Source organism: Oryctolagus cuniculus, chromosome 15 (genome assembly GCF_051225735.1).
Source record: "Oryctolagus cuniculus isolate XC-2025 breed Fujian yellow rabbit chromosome 15, ASM5122573v1, whole genome shotgun sequence".
Lineage (NCBI taxonomy): Eukaryota > Metazoa > Chordata > Mammalia > Lagomorpha > Leporidae > Oryctolagus > Oryctolagus cuniculus.
Genome location: NC_142881.1, coordinates 82323729 through 82342308, shown reverse-complemented (window position 1 = coordinate 82342308; position 18580 = coordinate 82323729). Strand labels below are relative to the sequence as shown.

General features: G+C 39.9%; 1 long non-coding RNA gene across 10 annotated transcripts in view; it reads left to right on the top strand.

The window, feature by feature from the left end:
• LOC149122116 (uncharacterized) overlaps positions 1-18580 on the top strand; it is a 137885-nt gene that overhangs the window by 16633 nt on the left and 102672 nt on the right. For 9 of the 10 annotated variants that reach the window (XR_016221769.1, XR_016221766.1, XR_016221772.1 and 6 more), the window contains one exon: positions 185-312. This is a non-coding gene — a long non-coding RNA (uncharacterized LOC149122116). Of the gene's footprint in view, positions 1-184; positions 313-12512; positions 14478-18580 lie in introns of those variants that run through there. The other variant, XR_016221770.1, reaches the window with a different exon arrangement.

The following is an 18580-nucleotide window of genomic DNA, read 5'->3' as shown; positions in this document are numbered from 1 at the left end:
ACTTCAAAAAGTTTGCGGAAAATGGAATTAAAAGATAAATTTATCTTGGTGCCAAAATTTTTAAAATTGGAAAAATGAGGTATCTTCAAAAACTTTGTAGAAAATGTGTATTGTGAAAAAACACCAGGTACAGATTGCATTTTTTTCCTCCAAAATAGACATCTTCTGGTATCATCTTCCACAGACTTTTTGAAGTGCCCTTGTGAGTGTTGCTGAAAAGGAATACAGTGATCTGGACTCTACTGTATTCAGTGAGTGAGGAAGAGTGACCATGTGGTCGGCAGGTGATCGCAACAATGAAGGCAACAAGGGGTAAGTTTGAACTTAGACTTCAGAAGCACCGGGATTTATGAGGGAGGGAGGGGCACTTCACTGGGGAAAATGAGGCTCCTGAGCCCAGCTGCAGGCATGGTGGACAAGGCCACCACGGGGAGGGCTGCAGGGTGTTTGCTGTGCACAGTGACAAGCTGGTGTCCTCTCAAGAAAAGGGAAAGGAAGTTCAGCTCAAGACCACACGCTAGGAGAATTTACTGACAGTTGAGTATGAGTTCCAGTGATGGTACAGGCTGTCCTGTCAGCTGGAGAGGAGGTGGCCCCTGAGCATACGTGACAGACAGCTTGGGATGGTGGCTCTGTCCTGGAGGGACCGGGAATGGGTGGGTAGTGTGGCAGTTGGGAGAACAGGGCAATGAAACCTCTGGTCAACTGCCTCCCTTTTCTTTTTTTTTGAAGTGCTTTTAAAGTGCATTTTAAATAGACTTTTTAATTCACAAATAGTTGCATATATATATATATGATGAACAATAGAATTTTTTAAAAATCAAGCTAATGCATACATCCATCATTTCACTGATATATTCTCTTTTTTTATGGTGAGAATGATAATCCACTGTTTCAGAAACATTTAATCTCACAGTGTATTATGAACTGTGGTCATCGTGCAGGGCAGATGCTCACTGAAGCTGATTCCACAGTCTCACTGAAACTTTGAACCCTGCCATCAGTATCGCCTTTTGCCTCATACCCCTCCCCTCCCACCTCTGAGAACCACCTTCCTGCTCTGTTTCTATGAGATCAGCATTTTAAGATTTCACATATGAGGATACTATAAAAAGATCATGGGAAAAGCTTGTTATGAAAAAACATACATGGATTTCAAAATTATTTTGTCTAAAAATAGACTTACCTTTTAATTCTGTTTTTCTGTGAGCTCTTTGAAGTGCACCCTCTCATGAGTGAGATCATACAGTATCTGTCCTTTTGTGCTTGGCTTATTTCACTGGGCATGATGTCCAATTCCTTTTACTATGTGAAATACAATGACCAAATTAAGCTTGTTCAGAAATTTAAATTGAGGTGACTGGAACCATGTTTGAATAATTATAAAGAAATTTTTTAGCAGTTATGGTTAATTAACATTAGTTTACGTTTTTCTTAAATTGAGGAAAATTGTGTCCTCACTGCATTTTGTGATGGGGTTGAAAGTTTTCCAACCTGCAGTGGATTCCTCAGCTTTGGTGCTCAGTAAGTCACACGAGATGTGGTGTGACAGTGCCACCTGACCAAAGGGAGAAAAGTTCGTGGAGTTGCTCCTAACTGTGGCTCTTTGGAACTACTCTGGGGGAAACTGAACTACGTAGTAGAACATATTCTAGAAATGTCTTTGCACTAAGGTCGAGAGACACGTGTTGGGACCTGGCCTCCTGAGGCTGTTTTCCCTTGGAAGAAGAAAGTCTGATAAATGCAGCAGGGAGAGACCCCATGTGGGGAGGGGTGTCCAGTGACGGGCTGTGGCTGACAACCGTGGAAAGTGAGGGCTGCGTTTTGTGTCCCTGTGATAGTGGGTATATTTTAACTTGATATTTCCTTTGCCAGCAATATGGAAAAGAAAGGAGAATAATATCATATGAAAATGTGATATAGGACAGTGGGTAATTAGGCCACAGAAATAAAATTTTAATTGTATAATTACATTCTTAAGTTGGACGTTTGCCTTACTTGCTATTTATCTGCATAGGAAATTTATTTAAAAAAAAATTTGTTTATTTGAAAGGCAGAAACAGAGAAGGAGGCAAAGGAAGGGAGAGGGGAGAGGGAAAGACCTTCCATCCACTGATTCACTCCCTAAATGACTGCAATGATCAGGGCTGGACCAGGCAGGAGCCAGGAGCTTCTTCCAGGTCTCCCACCTGGGTGCAGGGGCCCAAGGACTTGGGCCATCTTCTGCTGCTTTCGCAAGTGTATTATCAGGGAGCTGGAACAGAAGTGGAGCAGCTGGGATTCAAACCAGCACCCATATGGGGTGCTGGCACAGCATGCAAAGGCCTAACATTCTATGCCACAGTGCTGAGTCAGGCAAACTTTTATGAGCCATTTTTGTGAACTTTTATATACTTTTTGTGGGATGTGGCTGAGGCACAGTGGAACTTAAAACTGGATGCAAAGCCACATGTTCTACTCAGACACCTGCTACTAGACTCTGATAGAATTTACTGAGAGGTACTAAATCACTTTGACTTTGTAATTCTCTCTCTCTCTCTCTCTCTCTCTCTCTGTGTGTGTGTGTGTGTGTGTGTATCACTGTTGTATGAGGAAAGGATTTCAGAATACTGCCCAAAATAAATGGGAACTGGGTTAAGTCTCTTGGGGGATTCCTGAAGGCAGTAGAATGTGAGGATGATTCTGGAATTGCAGAGGATAGCAGGCTCTTCCCTTAGGACTAGCACTTGTGCTCACATGGGATGCCAGCACCACAGGTGGAAGCTTAGCCTACTATGCTACAGTGCCAGCCCCAGCCCTCCCTTGATTTCTACAATGATCTACTTTCAGTTTAGTTTACACTCATAAGATTAACCCTACACCCTACACTAAGTAAAGAGTTCCACAAATAGAAAACACTATTCCTCAATGGTAGAGAAAAGGGCTATAAATAGTCATTGAATCTCAAAATGTCAATTTCACTGCTAGACATTACATTTTTGCTACTGTGTTACCACAGATCATGGGAAACCTGATGTTTGTCAATTTGGGACTGGCTTGTTTCACTAAATATAATAGTTTCCAGTTGCATTCATTTTGTTAAAGACAGGATGTCATTCTTTTTTTTACAATTGAGTAGTATTGCATATTACATCTATGACTATATCTATACCACAATTTCTTTATCCAGCCATCAGTTGATGGACATCTGGGTTGATTCCATACCTTAGCTATTGTGAACTGAGCTGCAGTAAACATGGGAGTACAGATAACTCAAATGCTGATTTCATTTCCTTTGGGTAAATTCCCAGAAGTGAGATGGCTGGGTCATATGGTAGGCCTATATTCAGATTTTTGAGGTCTATCTCCATCCTGTCTTCCATAGTGGCTGCACCAGTTTATATTCTTGCCAAGAGTGGATTAAGGTACCTTTTCCCACACATCCACACGAGCATTTATTGCTTGTTGATTCTGTATGAAAGCCATTCTAACTGGGGTGAAGTAAAAACTAATTGTGGTTTTGATTTGCGTTTCCCTGATGGCTAGTGATCCTGAGCGTTTTTTCATGTGTCTGTTTGACATTTGAATTTCCTCTTTTGAAAAATGTCTGTAGAGTCATCCAGTCTGTTCAACTAGATTATTTTGTTGTTGTTGAGTTTCTTCAGCCCATTTCGAGTTGATGACAATCAATTGACCATAAATGTATGCATTTATTGTGGACTCTAAGTTCCATTTCATATATATATATGAAATATATATAATTAAAATAATATATAATATATAAAAATAAATATAAAATATATATCTGTCCTTATGGTAGTACCACAGTGTTTTGATGTTAGGAAATGTGTCTTTTTAAAATTCTTTTTAAATAATTTTTCTTATTTGACATGTAGAGTTATAGACAGTGAGGGAGAGAGAGACAGAGAGAAAGGTCTTCCTTCCATTGGTTCACTCCCCAAATGGCCGCTATGGCCAGTGCTGTGCCAATCTGAAGACAGGAGCCAGGAGCTTCTTCCTGGTCTCCCATGAGGGTACAGGGGCCCAAGCACTTGGGCCATCCTCCACTGCCGTCCCAGGCCACAGCAGAGAGCTGGACTGGAAGAGGAGCAACCGGAACTAGAACCCAGCACTCACATGGGATGCAGGCCCTGCAGGCAGAGGATTAACCAAGTAATCCACGGCGCCGGCCCCAGGAAATGTTTTTTTTTTTTTTTTGACAGGCAGAGTGGACAGTGAGAGAGAGAAGAGAAAGGTCTTCCTTTGCTGTTGGTTCACCCTCCAATGGCCACCGCGGCCGGCGCGCTGCGGCCGGCGCACCGCGCTGATCCGATGGCAGGAGCCAGGAGCCAGGTGCTTTTCCTGGTCTCCCATGGGGTGCAGGGCCCAAGCACCTGGGCCATCCTCCACTGCACTCCCTGGCCACAGCAGAGGGCTGGCCTGGAAGAGGGGCAACCGGGACAGAATCCGGCGCCCCAACCAGGACTAGAACCCTGCGTGCCGGCGCCGCTAGGCGGAGGATTAGCCTAGTGAGCCGCAGCGCCGGCCCAGGAAATGTCTTTTATCATTATTCTTCATTTTCTTTTTTTAAAAAGATTTATTTATTTATTTGAAAGTCATAGTTACACAGAGAGAGAAGAGGCCGAGAGAGAGGGCTTCCATCCTCTGGTTCACTCAACAATTGGCCGCAACAGCCAGAGCTGCACCGATCCAAAGCCATGATCCAGGAGCTTCTTCCTCTGGGTCTTCCCATGTGGGTGCAGGGGCCCAAGGCTTTGGGCCATATTCTGTTGTTTTCCCAGGCCATAGGAGAGAACTGATTATCCTTCATTTTCAATATTGTTTTTCTATACTGGGCCCCTTATATTTCCATATGAATTTTACAGTATCTACATCAACTTCTGAAGAAGAGGCAGCTTGAATTTTTGTAGGACTTAAAATGTTTATCTTTCTAAAACTTTGGGGAGTATTATATTAACAATATTACATTTTCCAACTCAGGAACACAATGTGTTTCTCCATTTTTGTAGGTATTTAATTTTTTACAATTATGTTTTGCAGATTTTAGGTTTCTATGTTGAAATCCTTTTGAAAATTTTATTCTTATATTTTGATAGCAATTATAAATGGAATTGTTTTCTTCATTATTTGTTCATTGCTAACAGTAGAAATACAGTTCATTTTGGTGTATTGCTCTTTTATCTTGCAGCCTTGTTGAACATGTTTATTAGTTTCTTATGGATTGCCTAGGATTTTTCTCTACTTAAGATCATGCTGTGTGAGAATACAGATAATTTTACTTCTTTTCCAAAGAAGTTGCCTTTTTTCCCTTTATATTGCGTTTTCAATTACCCTGTCTAAAGCCTACAATATAATGTTGAATAGAAGTGGCGAGAGCAAAAATACTTGTATTTTTCCTGGTCATGGAAGGAAAGCTTTCAGTTTTTACTACTTAGATATCATGGTAGCTGTGGGTTTTTCATATTTATCCATTGTCAAAATTGAGTTTATCTTCCATTCCTAGTTTGTTGAATTTTTTTTTATCACAAAGGGCATTAAGTGTTCTCAAATACTTTTTTCTTTCTATAAAGTTGATCTGTGGATTTGTTTCTTATTCTATTAACATGATTTACTGCATTAATAGATTTTTTTCATGCTAACTACCCTTTCATTCCTGGGATAAATCTGTTGCTCACACACATAATCCTTTTATTATGCTTCTGTATTCTGTTTGGTAGTGTTTTGTTGAGGAATTTTACATTCTCTCTATATTGTTTAAGACTTAATTTATTTAAGAGGTAGGGTTATAGACAGAGAGGGAGAGACAGAGGGAATGGTCTTCCACCCTCTGGTTCACTCCCCAAATGGCCACAACATTTGGAGCTGAGCAATGCAAAGCCAGGAGTCAGGGGCTTCTTCTAAGCCTCCCACGTGGGTGCAGGAGCACAAGCACCTGGGCCATCTTCCACTGCCTTCCCAGACCATAGATGAGAGCTGGGTTAGAAGAGGAGCAGCTGGGACTTGAACTCTCACCCACATGAGATGCTGACACCATAGGCAGTGGTTCTACCCACTATGCCAAAGTGCCAGCCCCTTTTACATCTATATTTATGGGTGATATTTATTTGTAGTTTTATTTGTGATATATTTTATTTTGGCATCAGTGAAATACTGGTATCCTGGAATAAGATGGAATATTTTCCCTTCATCTACATTTTGCAGGGGTTAGTGAATTAATTATCCTATAAATGTTTGGGGGCATTTACCAACAAAGACATCTAGTCCTGGACTTTTCTTCATGGGACTTTTAAATTTAATTATTAATATAGTTTTTTTGTTATAGGTATATTAAGATTTTATATTTCTATTTGAGTAAGTTTTTAGTAGTTGTGTATTTCTATGAATTTATCCACTTTATCTAAGTTGTCTAACTTATTAGCATGTGATATTTCCATAGTGTTCTGTAATATTTTGAATTTTTGTAAGGGTGGTAATGTCCCTTTCATTTCTGATCTTTACTAATTTAAGATTTTTTTCTGTTTTCTTTTTCTAATTATGTTTATATGCTTCACTGATTTTTTTTAAGTAATCAACTTTTGGTTTCCTTGGATATCTGAATTTTTTCTATTCTGTTTATGTCAGTTTTAATCTTTATTTTTCCTCCTGTTTGCTTTAGATTTAATTCTCTGTTTAGTTTTTTAAGGTGAAAGTTTAGTTTTATTGATATGATATCTTTATGCTTTAGTATAAACATTTACAGCTATAAAATTTCCTGTGGAAAACAGTAGAGATGTGGGGTTGGCATTGTGATATAGCAGGTAGAGCCACTGCCTGAGATGCCAGCATCCTATACGGGTGCTGGTTCGTGTCCCAGCTGTCCCACTGCTGATCTAGTCCTGGTAATGGTAGCAGAACATGGCCTGAGTACTTGGGCCTGTCACCCGTGTTGGGGACCCAGAAGCTCGTTGCATTGGCCTGGCTCTGCCCTGGCTGTCGCAGATACCTGGGGAGTGGACCAGTGGATGGAAGATCTTTTTCTCTCTCTGTTTCTCCCTCTCTGACTCTTTCAATTAAATAATTAAATCTCAGAAAAACAAAAACAGCATAGATGTTCCTCAGCAAACTGAATGTATAACCACCAAATATTCCAGCAAGGAACAACATGATATCAACATTCTGCCAGTGGCTTCTTCCTATTTGTAAGGCGGAGGCTGCAGTAGCTCCTCGCGCTGGTGCGGGTTTTCCCTCCTCGGCTCTGCAGGGTGGGTGCTAGGTCTGGGAGTCGTAGCTGCCTGTCAGGCCCGGCTGTAGTCGCTCTTGCTCTCCCTTGCGCGCCCTTGGGCCAGGCGGGGCGCAGCGTCCCGAGCAGAGGGGGTGACAAAGGGGGCCGCCCCCACCCCTCTCTCCCGTGCCAAGATGTGGATCCAGGTTCGAACCGTGGACGGCTCCCAGACACGCACCATCAAGGACGTTTCTCGTGAAGCTACGATCGAGGAGCTGCGCGAGCGGGTTTGGATATACTTTATTTGACTATGATGCTGGACTGAATATTATTCAGCTACTAGTTTGCCCAGACTCTGATCTTCCTAGCACATCTAAACAGACTGATATACAGGTCAACCCATGTTCTAATAGTCCACCTAAAGTCAAGAAAACTTCAAGAGTGGGATCTTCCAGTCAACCATCCACATCAACTCGTGTCTATCTTATTGATCCTGGCATTGGACTATATAAGGTAAATGAATTGGTGGGTGCCAGAGATGTCGGCCTTGGTGCTTGGTTTGAAGCACATATACAGTGTTACTAGAGCTTCTGATGGACATTCATGTGGCAAAACTCCACTGAAGAATGGCAGTTCTTATACAAGGACTAATGGAAATAGAAATCATAATTCCAAAGAGAACATAAACAAATTGGACAGTGTACCCTGTATGTCTACTCTGTTGCTGCTGATGAAGACATTATTTATCATATCCAGTATGATGAATATCCGGAAAGTGGTACTCTAGAAATGAATGTAAAGGATCTTCTACCATGAGCTAGAACCATTTTAAAATGGAATGAACTAAATATTGGTAATGTGGTAATGGTTAATTATAATGTAGAAAATCCAGGAAAAAGACGTTTTTGGTTTGATGTGGAAATTACAACATTGAAGACAATCTCAAGGACCAAAAAGAACTTCGTGTGAAAGTTTTCTTGGGGTAAGACTCTCCTCACTGATGCCATTTAATTAATGAATTAATCAGGGAAGATGAGTTTTAGATGTTGAGCACATATTCCTTTGTTAAAAAAAAAAAAAAAGATAGCTCTTATGAAAGGTGGAAATTTCATACTGTAGGAGAGAGTATTTTTTAAAAGATTTATTTATTTATGTATTTGAAAGGTAAAGTTGCAGACAGGTGGTGGGCGGGGGGGAGGGTCTTCTGTCCGCTGGTTCACTCCCCAGATGGCCAGGTGGCTGAAGCCAGGAGCTTCTTCCAGGTCTCCCAGGCGGGTGCAATGGCCCAGAGACTTGGGCCATCTTCCGCTGCTTTCCCAAGCCATAGCAGAGAGCTGGGTCGGAAGTGGAGCAGCTGGGACTCAAACCAGCACCCATATAGCAGGCAGTGGCTTTACCTGCTACACCACAGCACCGGCCTCTGTAGGGTGAATATTTTTATACATTCTTGAGAATTTTTTAAAGTGAGAATGGCTTAATTCTTCATCTCTTTTCAAGTTTGGAGTTATTTGAAACAGTCTTGGAAATGGCTGAGTATTTTATTGGAGAAATCATTACTTATGAAATTCTTATAAATCAAATGAAACATTACATAAGAGCATATTTAAAATTATTATTTGTTTGAAAGATAGTTTGCAAAGAGAGAGAAGAAAAGACAGAGTTCCTGCATCTGCTGGTTCACTCCCCAATGGCTGCAGCATTCAGGGCTGTGCCAGGCTGAAGCCGGGAGCCAGGAGTCTCCTCCAGATCTCCCACATAGGTGCACAGGCCCAGGGCCCCCTGGCCATCTTCTGCAGCTTTCCTGGGTGCATCACAGGGAGCTGGATCAGAAGTGGAGCAGCTGGGACTGAAAACAGTGCTCACATGGGATGTTGGCACTGCAGGCCATGATGTAACCTGCCATACCACAGCACTGATCCCTACATAAGAGCATTTTAATAGCCATAATTACTGTTGAAGATCAGTGTTGATGTACTATAAATGGATGACAACCTAACAGCTATCTGCTGGACTTCTAAGACTAGCTGCAATTTTCCTTCATAGTAATTTTCTTCAACAAACTTAATAGAATTTCAAATGCAAAAAGTCCCATGGACTATTAGATCTTGCTATTTCCATTATTACTTCTTTGAGATGTTTTCCCCATGATACAAAGTCCTAGGCATTGTTTCAGTTACCTTCTTACACTTAGGAAAATACCCCATCTGCCTTTTCTGAATCGAGTTTATTTGCAGAATTATCACTAGTTTACTTTTTAAAAATGAAAATTCCTGTAAAATTGTTTCCAGTTCTTTATTATAAATAATACTTAAGTAATGATCGTGATGTATGCATTTTATGCATATTATTTCTTTATAATTATTTCTTAGGTTTGAGCATTGACCTTGAGTGTCCTCTTTTACATACGAGAAACTTAGATCTTTGTCAAGTTCTGGTTAAATGGATTAGTGATACAAGGTGACACATCTGGGAGTAAGCATCTGCTTATTATTAAAAATATAAAGCAAAGGAGGTAAACCACAGTCTGCTAGCCACCTGTGTTTGTAAATTTTTTTTAAACACTACAGTTCCTTACTGCCATTAATCATCTATGGCTTTTTGTGCTCAACAGCATTGTTAAATAGTTATGACTTTTTATACTAATCACTATCTGACCCTAATGGAAAAGTTTTGCTGATACCTGATATAAGGAAAGAGAATGTGAGCTACTGAATGAAACTTGTATTTTAGAAAACAAATTTCAGAACTTTCTATACAGACAAGTGTGAGTCTAATTCTGAATTCTAAACAACTTGACATTTCACGACCAAGAAAAAGAGAAAGCAACCTAAATAAACTGCTGAGCAGGGAACCTTGCAATGCATTTGAGTGTTGGAAGTATAAAAAAGTATGCATGCCCAATAGGAGGGTAACACAGTATACTTAAAAGTACTGAACTAAAAATGTTTGCTATAAAAAAGAAGTTCCCCAAATGATTCTCAAAGTGGGGCACCCTGACTTTAAGGACTAGAACTATGATTTAGTGAAAATTATGGATAGACAAATACTGATTTGATAAAACAATGTGATGGCTATCCAAATAGTAAAACACACTCTTTTATAAAATGCTTTTTATCATTTATGATTTTACTAGAAGTGTTAGGAACATAAGAGCTAAAACAAAAAGTGTGACTTATGGGTGGGATTTTTTCCATAACTAGAAATCTTTTTGCCTTATTAGAAAGAACGGGTAAATACTCACAGTGAAATAACCATGGTAAAGGTATATAGCATTAGAGTTCCATGGTTCTGGAGTCCCATTCACTCTAACTTTTGTCAGACTTAATTTCTACTAATCAGAGGGTTTTGATTTGCATTTCCTTCACTATGAATGGAGTTGAGAACCTTTTCCTGTAGTTATTGCAATTTGAATATCTTTTCTGAGCATCTGATTTCAAACTTTAGTGTGCTTTTTTGTTTTTAACTGAGTAGTCTGTCTTACTAGGTTTTAGAAGTTCCATTTATGGAGACTAGACCATTTCAGTTGTATAAAACAAAAATATCGTTTCCAGCTCTAGCACTGTGTTTTTTCTTTATGATGTTTGGATATAGTTTTCTTCATTTTAACGTAGTTGAAGTTATTAAAGTTGAAGGGAGTTTTTGCACTTTTATGTTGTACTTAAGGAACTTTCCTATCCAGAGATCATAAAGATACTCTTTTATTTCCCAGGTCATCCTTTCTTGTTCTTTAAGTAGGCCTTATATGAGGGTACTTTGGAAAAATGGAATTAAAAGATAAAGCTTTATGTTAGTTCAAAAAAGTGTAATCCATGTATGTATTTCTTCATAATATGTACTGCTGTTACTTTTTGAAGAGCCCTTACATGCATGAATTTCAAAAATTTTGGGCACCAACATGAATTTTTATTTTAGTTCCATTTCCATGTACTTTTTGAGATACCCTTATATATTCTTAGCTCTGTGTATTTTCATCTGAATTTTCTAGTCATTTTTTCCTCTTACTGGCATCCTAGGAATGCAAGAAGCCTTTGGTCTTGCTTCCAGTAGCTTTACTAGACTTACTAATTTTAATTTAAATCTTAATTGTTTGGGAATATCTACCATTATAATCTGAATTATGACATTTTTGTTTTGTCTTTTCTTCATTTTTGATGTCTTTGTCTTTTTTCACCATTTGGGCCTTCCATACATTGTTGAAAAAAAGTAGGGAGAGCTAACATCTTTTTTTACCTCCTGATCTCCAGGACAAAACTTTTAAAATTTTGTCTATAATGTATTTCTTAAAATTCATAAAATAACTTGGTGAATAATTCTTTTCTTGTCTTATAGTAGTTTTGTGTCCCTTTCTTGAATGTTTGGTAGGACTTTTAAGTCCTTTAGGGCTGAATTTTCTTTGTGGGAAAGTTTTCTATGGTTGATTAGATTTCTGCAATGATCATTGGACTATTCCTATTTTCTGTTTTTTTTTTTTTTTTAAAAGATTTATCTATTTTATTTGAAAGGCAATTGCAGAGAGGAAGGGGGGGGGGTCCTCTGTCTGCTGGTTCACTCCCCAAATAGCCACAACATGGTCTGGGCCAGGCAGGAGCCAGGGCTTCATCCGGGTCTCTGATGTGGGTACACAGGCTCAAAGACTTTCCCAGGAGCATTAGTAGGGAGCTGGATCAGAGGCAGGGCAGCCGGGCCTCGGACTGGAGCCCATATGTGATGCCGGCACCACAGGCAGCAGTTTGACCCACTGTGCCACAGTGCTGGCCGCATATTTCCTATTTTTTGAAAAATGTTTTAAATTTTTTAAAAATTTGACAGGCCCAGTGAGACAGAGAGCTCCTATTTGCTTGTTCTCTTCCCAAATGCTCACAACAAACAGAGCTGGACAAGGCCAGCTAGGACCCAGGAACCCATCCAGGTCTCCCATGTGGGTCTCAGGGATCATGTCACTTGAGCCATCACTTGCCCCCTGGGTCTACATTGGCAGTAGGCTGAAATCCGGAGCCAGAGCTGGTGCTACATCGGGCACTCTGATGTGGGAGGTGAGCATTTTAACAGCTATGCCAAACACCTTCCTTTCTTTTTGAACTGGAATTTAATTATCTAGAAATTTGTCCATTGCATCTAAATTTTTAAATTTGCCATAAATGTATTTATTAACCATATATTTTTAGGTGTATGTTATCTACTATGATATTCCTTACTTTATTCCTGAATTTAGTTTGTGACTTTTTGATCAATCTCATCAGAGGTTTATCACATTTGTTAGATTTTTGCAATGAACTAACCTTCAGCTTTAATCCTCTCTATTGTATTGAAGGTGCGAAGGAAGAAGCAAATAGAGGACATGATTTTTAATCTGCCCTGGAAATTTGATAAGGGAACTTGGAGTTAAAGTTCATGCTTGTTTCTATTTTTAATTTGTGAGTACCAAAAAGTGAATATGCTTGAACTGTGTAATTCTAGTTAGCAAATACAATTTTTAAGTTGTCACTTTTTGTTTGTATTTTAGCTTTGAAGAAAAAGCACAGGTTTGGGGTCTAAATACCTTTTTCAAAACAGTGTGTCCACTTGCTATTATAATAAATATTGTATTTAATACCATGTGAAGTTATGTAAGTTTAAATACTCACAAGTAAAGTTGAATTTGAATCCTGTAGCAAGAAAATTTAACCTCACTAAACTGTAAGTATGCTTGCTTTACTTACAGTGTCATTTATATGAGATTTCATTTATTTTCTAAATTGTTGCATACTTATTTATCATGAAGTCTTTTCAGTAATATCCTTATCACTGAATATACCACCATTTTCGCACAGTACATCTTTAGTGTCTGTATAAAGTTATAACTCAGAGTTCACTGTGCTCCAGCAATGCTGGCCTCCTTGTGTTGCTTAATCATATAAACATGCCCTTGCCTCAGAGCTGTGGTCGTGGTGTTCCCTCTGCCTGGTCCCACAGAAACTCACTTGGCTTGCTTTGTCACTTGTTTCACTCTTTTGCTCCACTGTCACTTCAGAGTGGCCTTTCTTAGTTACCCTCTGTAAGATCACACATTTAGATACTAGGCATAGGTTACCTGAGTTCATGTTTACCCTTTATATCTTCTTTACAGCATTTATTATTACTAGGCTTTTCTCTATTTCTGTTACCCAACTTGTGTTTTCTGATTGCTGTTAAGTGAAAACCACCAAAAATTAGTGACTTAAACAATAAAACATTATTTTATAGCTCTGTAGATCTAAGAAGTCATAAATGAGTTTGGACCTCACTGGACCAAAATCAACAGGGTATGTTCTTATTTAGATTTTTAGAGGAAAATCTGTTTTCTTACCTTTTCAAGCTCTTAGAGGCCCTTTGTATATTCCTTGGCTTTTTGCCTCCTTCATCCATCTTCAAAGACAGAGTGTTACATCTCTTTGACCATTCTTTTGTAATTAGATCTCCCTCAGATTATCTTCTGCTTCCTCTTCCACTTTCAAGGTCCCCTATGATAACGTTGTGCTCACCTGGATAATCCTCCATTGCAAGGTTCTTAAATATATCTGTAAAGTTATTTTTACCATAGAAGATAATATACTCACAGATGTCAGGACATGCAATCCTTTGGAGCCCATTATTCTATCCATCATACCAGCAGAATGTTATTGCATGGATTTTTTTGTTTGTTATGTGCCAGGTACTGTTCTAGGCCCTAGCTGTAATAGGTTTTGGCAAGTACAGAATGTCATAGATTCTGAGAGATTTAGTTTTTTGTTTATTAAAAGCTCTATAAAGTAAATGAGTGGTTAAGACACCAGCATCCCACATTGGAGTATTTTGGTTCAATACCTGACTCTGGCTACTGACTCCAGCTTCCTGTTGATGTAGAGCTGGGACACAACAATAATGGATGGCTGAAGTGATTGTGTTCTTGTCACCATGTGGGAGATATGGATGGCATTTCTGGCTTCTGGCTTTGGCTCAGCCCAGTATTGGCTATTGTTGGTCTTGTGGGTCATCTGATCATGCCATTCAACTTTAACATAGATAATATCCTTGAACTTTTTTAGATCACACAAGGTATTATAAATTCAAATCTGGCAACCTATGAGAAGCCTAGCTTGTACTTCAGTTCTTAGCAGATAATTTTTTCTCCTTATACTTAGCTATAATATTTTTAAAAAAGATTTATTTACTTATTTGAAAGGCAGAGTTACACAGAGAGGGAGAGGCAGAGAGAGAGAAAGAGAGGTCTTCATCTGCTGGTTCATTCCCTGGTTGGTTGCATTGGCTGGAGCTGTGCTGATCTGAAGTCAGGAGACAGGAGCTTCTTCCGGGTTTCCTGCATGGGTGCAGGGGCCAAAGGACTTGGGCGGGCCATCTTCCACTGCTTTCCCAAGCCATAGTGGAGAGCTAGATCAGAGGTGGAGCAGCAGGGGACTTGAGCCGGCGCCCATGTGGGATGCTGGCGCTGCAGGTGGCGACTTTGCCCCATAAGCCACAGCGCCAGCCCACTTAGCTATAATACTGAAGCAACTATGTTTACTTTCTTTCTGTAATCTGCAAGATATTTTATCTTTCATTATCTTTAACTATGAGAACTGTTGGATGTCCCAGCTTTATTTTAGGGTCCTTCTTAGACACCTCATCTCAGACTTTTCTTTCTTAAAATTATATAATGTGTTGTATCATTGTCTTCTATTTGGTGCCCCAGCTTTATTTGGGGATTCTTCAGAGGCCAGTTTCTTTTTTTGGTAAAACCTAAAATAATGTTTTATAATCTTGGTTTATTAGGGCCAATAAAATATATTTCTTGAAGGAATAACTTGAGACTGTATTAACATGTTTTGGTTGTGAAAGATGACTTCATCAGTTTTGTACAGAAGAAATGTCTGTGGTGAGCCCATAACTGAAATGTTGGATAAATAAAAAGTTGGCTTTCAGCTTTGAAAAAAAAAACATTATATCAAAGGAAATGGGGTGATTATATATCAGAGATAACCAAAGCCCTGTGTTTATTGCAGCACTGTTTACAGTAACCAAGATGCCCATTGATGGGTGAATGGATAAAAACACGTGGTACATAAACACATTGGAATCTTGTTTAGCCAGAAAAAAAGATTTAAGTTGTGTCACGTGAGGCAACAGATAGACCTGTGTGAAGTGAAATAAACCAGACGGAGAAAGACAAATACCATGTGCCCTTCACTCACTGAGGGAAGTTGATCACATACATGTGAAGAGTAGCATAGGAGTCGTTAGAGTTTAGAAAGAGTAGGGGAAGGCAAGGACAGAGAGAAGGTGGATAAGAGGTACCACAATACATCTCGGGTGGTTAGAAAGTGGTTCTCACGTTCAGTAGCACAATAGGATAATCATAGTCAATGACAATTAATTTTACATTTCAAAATAGGGGTTGAAAGATCCCCAGCACATAGAAATCATGGTATTTGAGGAGATGGAGATGATACTTATCTTAATTTTATTATCATTTTATTATACATTGTACCTGTGTCAAAATATAACACTGTGCTCCATAAGTGCAAATATTATGTGTGTTACAGATAATAAATAAAATGTCTTCAGAGCACTTGTTTTGCTTTTGCTGAATCCCCTAAATTTTAGTATATTGTTTCTTCATTTTCATCTATCTCAAAACATTTTCTAATTTCCCTGTTGATTTTCTCCTTTGATCCGTTGATTATTTAAGAGTGTTTGCTTTAATGCCTATATATTTGTGAATATCCTACATTTCCTTATGTATTGATTCCTAACTTCATCCCGTTCTTATCTCATTCCATTCCATTCCGTATGATTTCCATCCTTCTACGTTTACTAAGACTTGTCTTATTGCCTGACATACAGTCCGTCCTTGAGACTGTCTCATGTTCATTCAGTAAGTACATGCACTCTAAGATTGATGTAGGTCTCTAAGAGGTCTGTTAAGTCTAGCTGGTGGACAGCATTGTTCAAGTCTTCTATATGCTTGTTAATTTTCTTCTAATTCTTTTCAGTATTGAAAGTGGAGGTCTTTGTCTTTATCCATCATTGTGGATATTTATTATTACTTAGAATTGCCTAAGAATCTATAATTATCTCAAAATAAAAGTTTAATTTATTCATTTTTAAAAATATTTTATTTATTTGAGAGGGAGATTTACAGACAGAGGGGGAGAGAGAGAAGTCTTCAATCACTGATTCACTCCCCAAATGGCCACAATGACTGAAGCTGGGCCTATCCAAAATCAGGAGCCAGGAGCTTCCTCCAAGGTCTCCCACGTGGGTGTGGGGACCTAAGCACTTGAGCCATCTTCTACTGCTTTCCCAGGGCATAGCAGAGAGCTGAATCAGAAGAAGATCAGCTGGGGCACAAACTGGCGCCCATAATGAATGCTGGCGCCACAGGCAGAGGCTTAGCACACTGTGCTATAGCCCTGACCCCTAAAAGTTTAAACTATCTGTACAGGGGCTGGCACTGTGGCACAGCAGGTTAAAGCCCTGGCCGGCAGCACTGGCATCCCATATGGGCACAGGTTTGAGTCCTTGCTGCCCCACTTCCAATCCAGCTCCCTGCTAATGCACCTGAGAAAGCAGTGGAGGATGGCCAAGTACCTGGGCCCCTGCATCCATGAGAGAAACCCAGAAGAAGCTTCTGGCTTCAGATCGGCTCAGCTCCAGCCATTCCGGCCATTTGGGGAGTGAACTAGTGGATGGAAGACCTCTCTATCTCTGTCTCTACCTCTCTCTATAACCCTGTCTTTTGTTTAAATAAAATAAATCTTTAAATAATAAAACATCTGTACAAACTTCTAATTGTAATGGAGCTCTGTTATTGGTCCCTTGTTTGGCTTTAGTTATTGGAGACCTCTCCCCACTTAATTCCTCTCAAATTGAAAGCCTTAGCTTTGCTGGTAAATCTAAAAAAAAAAAAAGTTGCATTTAACATCCTGTTCTTGAAGTGTCAAGATGAATCAGTACACAGCAGTACACAGCAGGTGGCAGAGCCTGAGCCCTGGGCATGACCAAGTTGATCTTGGAGGAATTGTTCAAAGGTAGGAATGATTAGGTCTCAGTCCGCAGAGTGGAGTTTCAATTATAAGTCAGTAATAGAGTTAGAAACCAAACTGGTTGAGGTCAATGTGGTTAATAAAAAAATAGCACAGGCGCAGTTGAAAGTCAAAAGCTAAGAGGGGACAGTGAATGGGAGTCACTGTGTCGGAGAGAGAGCAAGAAGGTGCCAAGGTGCAGATCAGGGGTCCCACCAAGTCAAAGCAAGCGTTCTCTCTGGGAATGTCTGCCAGGCCTGGCGGGGTTCTTCTCCATGCCTTATTTCTGGCTGCTTTTATTCGTGGTCCTCTAGAGGATTTTCCTACCTCTTTAAAGGTGCCCAGGACTTCTGGTGGTCAGTGGGCTCCTTATGTGCCTCCAGCAAGAGGACTCCTGCTTTTGGTCACACAAACTGTGCAGGGCCTACAATAAGCTGAGCATTGCGCCATGGGGAGTGTCTGGTGCAGCCTCTGGCCCATAGCATAGACTCAACAGATGTGATTTTCTGTTTGCTCCTCTTAAGTTGTGCTGTGTCTTGTATGCCATTGAAATTACACTGAAATTGCTTACTTATGCACTTATTTATGTGTTTATTGACTGGCTCTGGCAATCCTTGAGATTCCCTTGGGGAAAAAACATGGTGTAATGAAAAGAAGCTACCATTGAGCATGCCTAGCTCTGAAAACTACAATGATTGAGTCAAGTTATGGAACATCTTTGTGTACGTATGGTACACACACATAGCCATGCAAACATGTGCACCTGCACGTAGATGCATACACTGGCACCACACACACCAGAGCATGGCTATTGTAATTATTAAGTTTGACATTTGTAAAGCACTAGCACTGGGCCTGGTGATCAAAGAGTGGAAGTTCCTTAATATTTTCTCGCATTTCTCCTTCCATTCCTCTGCCTCGGCTTTTGCACCCTCCCCTCTGTGTGTGTGTGTGTGTGTGTGTGAGAGAGAGAGAGAGAGAGAGAGAGACTGGCTTTTACTCATTTGGAAAAATAAGCTCAAACATTCTGGAATCCATTGTCCAGAATGAGATTCTGGCTTTAGGCAAGTCAGCCACCAGATTTGATAATTTTGTTCTTGAAGCTAACCATTTCTTGTAGCTAAATTCACCAGATGGAGCAGAGGTAGAAGGATAGGTACAAGAGTGCTCCTGCTGGCAAGAGGCTTATTTTGCCCCTTAAGTACACGTGAGTGTTCCTGGTCTCTGCTGCGCAGGAGTCTCAGGCTCCTGTGACCGTGTCATTCCTTTTGCTTTCCCTCCATCCTCATAGAGATGGTGGTTGTGCTGCTGCACCTGGATTTTGTTACCATGGTTACAGCTACAGTCACTGATGGAGAAG